Here is a 4,770-nt window from a genome sequence, read left to right on the forward strand (position 1 = left end):
GGAATTGGTTGACATAGTATTGAGTAAACAATATGTTAACAATAATGCAAGTTCAAATATATTTCTTCATAGAAAAATAATGATTCCTTTTTGGTCAACTAATTTGGGAATGAAAGTTGGGAAGAGGTATGAGCCATAAATAGCACACTTTGGGGCATAATCCTACACATGATATACATTGAATGCATTCAGGATGCAGGATTATATTGTGTTCCTTATAAATGACACCAAAACAAAATATTTTGGTCCATACCAGCATCCTGGTCAATGTCAACACATTAAAAAAAAAACAGTAATGTAAAAAAAATAGTAATGTAAGTCATTCTAAAACAGCATGTTTTAGGAAAACAAAATCTCTTTAAAAACATAAATCTCTTATTTGTTAGAAAGCCAAATTATTCTCTTGAGCATATGACATCTTGTTTACTCTAGTAATCAAGTTCCTGTGAGATTCACCCCGTAGGTTATTTCTTGATTATATAAATTACCTATTTGGTAAGATGAACACCTAGAAATAACATGAATCATAGATATTATTCAAAATAAGCTACATGGACATACCCAACTTCAAAAGTATGATGAAATGTAATAATATGTCTATGCTTTAAAATAAAAACATAAAAGAGTTTGTAAACACACTAACATAATTAAACATTTTTCTAAGAAGTATCTTTATGGACCTGGTGGAATAGTGTAGTGGCTAAAGTCCTCGCCTTGTATGTGCCAGGATCCCATATGGGCACTTCTTCATATCCCAGCAGCACTGCTTCCCATCCAGCTCCCTGCTTGTGGCCTGGGAAAGCAGTCAAGGATGGCCCAAAGCTTTGGGAACCTGCACCTGCTTGGAAGACCTGGAAGAGGCTCCTGGCTCTTGGCTTCAGACCAGCTCATCTCCGGCCATTACAGCCACTCAGGGAATATGAATAACAGATGGAATGTCTTCATCTCTTCCTCTTCTCCTCTCTGTATATCTGACTTTCCAATAAAAATAAAGAAGCCTTAAAAAAACCTCTTTACCTAATGGAGGATTCCATTTTTATTTTTCTGTAATAAGTTAATTCCTGCATTGTAGTATTTTCACAACCACTTTTCCATTCTGCACTGGGTGTCATCAACTGAATTGTGTCATCCCACTATTATTATGTTGCAGCCCTCACTTCCATTGAAGTGGTGGATAGCAGTGGAGTGTGGAGAGATGATTACACGTTGATGAGGTCATTAGACTGAGATCCTCATGATGGCATCTGTGGCTTTATAAGGAAATATCAGAGAGCTTAATTTTGCTGTCCACCTGTGAAGACACAGCAAGAAAATGGCCAATAAAGGACAAAGTCTGGAATCACTACCACTTTCATCTTCAATTCTTAACTTCCATAACCAAAGTAAATGCCTGTTTTTGGCCAATACAAATTTTGGTATTTCATTATAGAGTGCTTCTAATTTTCATGTTTTAAAAGTTGTGTTTATTTTTTGTTCAAAATGCAGATTTATAAAGAGAATGAGAGACAGAGCGGGAGAAATCCAACATTTACTGTTTCATTGCCTACAGCAATCTGAAGCCAGGAGTCAGGAGTATACCACAGGTGCAAGGTCCAAAGTACTTAGACTGACCCCTGCTGCTTTCTCAGTCCATAATCAGGGAACTAGATGGGAAGTGGAACAGCCAGAACGCAAACCAGTGCCCAAATGTGCGCAAGCACTTGAAGGTGGAGGATTAGCTTATTGAGCAATGGCTCCAGCTCAAAAATGCTTTTAAGTTCTAAGATAGTGTCCACTGTAAACAATACTCTATCATTATATTTTCTTTAAAAAGTCTTTATTATTTTTGCTATGCTTTTGCTTAAAATCCTAAGTTCCCTTTGGCCCAGCAGATGTTTCAGTGGCTGAATCCTTGCCTTGCAAGTGCCAGGATCCCATTTGGGCACTGGTTCATATTCCACGTGCTCTGCTTCCCATCCAGCTCTCTATTTGTGCCCTGGAAAAGCAGTCAAGGAAGGCCCAGAGCTTTAGGACTCTACACCCACATGGAAGACCCAAAGAAGGCTCCTCCCTGCAGACAGGCTCAGCTTCCCCCAGTGTGGTTATTTTAGCAGTTACCCAGTGGATGCTTCCTCTCTGTCTCTTCTTCTCTATAAATCTGCCTTTCAATACAAATAAATGAATCTTTTTTTAAAAAATTCTAAATTCCGTTCTCCATATCATGACTTACCAGGGCCTGTGTGAACTGGTTCCTATTGAGTTCCCTTTTGATCTCATGTCACTCTCATGTAGCAGTCTAGTTACACTGATACCCAAAGTCCCAAATTTGATTTAGTTTTTTCCGAGCACAGGCTCTTTACATCTACCAAAACCTAGTCTTGCAAATGAAACTCCACTTGTCTTCTTACACTGTGTTTAGATACTTACCTAAAAATACTACTAAAGCTATGTTTCATTTATACATTCAAACTTTTATCAATTGTTGGCTGTGTCCCAAACTGAAATACTTATAATGAGCTGATATGGATATTCAAATTCAAATTAAATCATCAACATAGGATCAAAATTGCTCAAAGTTTCCCTTCCCACCCCAAACCCCTGAGGCAAGCCCATGACAGCTAAGCTGCCAGTTGAGACACCTGTATCTCACCTTTCAGGACTAAATCCAATCTCTGTCACTGCACTTCCCATCCAACAGTCTGATGGTGTTTCCAGGAGCATCTCGGGGGTCCCCACCACCTCTGTAGGATACCTGCTCAATCTCCTCACTAGGATGTCAACTTTCACCTCTTCTATTCAGTATAGCATTAGCAGTTCTTGCTACAGCTATTAGGCAAGAAAGCAAATTACAGGATTTCAAATTGGAACTGAGGAATTGAAATTACCCCTGGTTGCAGATGACATGATTCTCTACATGAGAAAATGAAATGATTCAATCAAGAGACTCTTGGAACCCATAAGAGATTTTGGCAGGGCAGCAGGATTCAAAATTAATGAAAATAAACCAATGGCACAAGTATACACACATAACTCCTTGGCTGAGTAAAATAAATAAATAAATAAATAAATAAATAACTACAGTCTTCTTTAAAATAGTAGAGAGGAACCTCAAATAATTTGGAATCAACATAACCAAAGATGTGGAATACCTCTATGATGAAAACTATAAAATTAGTAAAAGAAATACAAAATGAAATTAAAAGATGGAGAAACTATGTTATTGAATCAGCAGGATCAACATCACCAAAATGTACATATTAACAAAAGTACAATGCAGATTCAATACAATCCCAACCAAAATTCCAATAACATTTGTCTCAGAAACAAAAGGATGATGCAAAAGTTCATCTGAAAACATATCCTGAAGAATAAAAATCAAACTTTTGGAATCACAATCCCAGATCTCAAAATATACTACAGAACAGAGGTCATCAAAACAATCTATAATAGTACAGAGCAGATAAGATCAATGGAACAGAATAGAAACCCCAGAATGGAGCACACACATGTATACAATTAAACTCTGAACAAAAAAGAAGAAGAAGGAAGGAGGGAAGGAAGGAAGGAAGGAAAGAAGAGAGAGAGAAAGAAAGGAAGAGGGAGAGAGAAAGAAGAGAAAGAAGAGAAAGAAGAGAAAGAAGAGAAAGAAGAGAAAGAAAGAAAGAAAGAAAGAAAGAAAGAAAGAAAGAAAGAAAGAAAGAAAGAAAGAAAGAGAAAGAAAGAAAGAAAGAAAGAAAGAAAGAAAGAAAGAAAGAAAGAAAGAAAGAAAGAAAGAAAGAAAGAAAGAAAGAAAGGAAGAAAGAAAGGAAGGAAGGAAGGAAAGAAGGAAGGAAGGAAGAACGGGGTGGGGAGTGGGAAGGTTTGGTTTCTTCAGCAAATGCTTTTGAGACAATTAGACAGCAGCAAGCAGTGGTAAAAAGCAAGCTCCCCACCTGTCAACTTATGCAAAAATCAACTCTAAATGGATAAAGGACCTAAATCTGCACTGAGAAACCATCAAACTGTTAGAAGAAAACATAGGGGGTATTCTCCAAGATACAGGAATTTAGAAAGACTTCTTAGAAAAGTCACAAAAAGCACAGGAAATCCAAGCCAGCATAAAAAAATAGGAAGACATCAAACTTAAAAGTTTCTGTACAGTAAAGGAGACAGAATAAAGAAACAATGAATTGAATGGGAGAAAATCTTTACATACTACGCAAGTGATAGAATACTGATATTTGGGATTTTCCAAGAGTTCCAGAAAGTCAATTACAGCAGAACAATCTTGTGAAGAAATGGGGAATGGAGTGAACAGATATTTTTTTGTTTTGTTTTCAAAAGAAGAAATTTAAATGGCTAACAGACATGTGAAAGGATGCTCATGCTCCTAGCCATCAGGGAAATAGAAATGAAAACCACATCGATGTTCCACCTAACTCCACTGAGTTTGGCCTACATTCAGAACTCTAAATACCTGCTGGTGTGAATGTGGGGAAAAAGATACTCTCCTTCACTGTTTTTGGGAGTGTAGGCTAATATAACTACTGTGGAAGTCAGTATGGCGCAAGCTAAGACAACTAAAAATTGACCTACAGTATGACCCAGGTATCCCACTTCTGAGAATATATCCAAAACCATGAAGTCTGCCTATGAGAAAGGGATCTGTATTCCTATAGTCACATTCTACAATGGCAGACATGAAAACAGCTCAGATGCCTGTCAAAACAAGAGTGGATGAAGAATCAGTGACAAGCGTTTGCACCTCGCACCTATGTGGGAGACCCAGGAGAAGCTCCAGGCTCCTTCCTG

Source organism: Ochotona curzoniae, unplaced genomic scaffold, assembly GCF_017591425.1.
Source record: "Ochotona curzoniae isolate NIBS_2020 unplaced genomic scaffold, NIBS_Ocur_1.0 scaffold_4505, whole genome shotgun sequence".
Classification (NCBI taxonomy): domain Eukaryota; kingdom Metazoa; phylum Chordata; class Mammalia; order Lagomorpha; family Ochotonidae; genus Ochotona; species Ochotona curzoniae.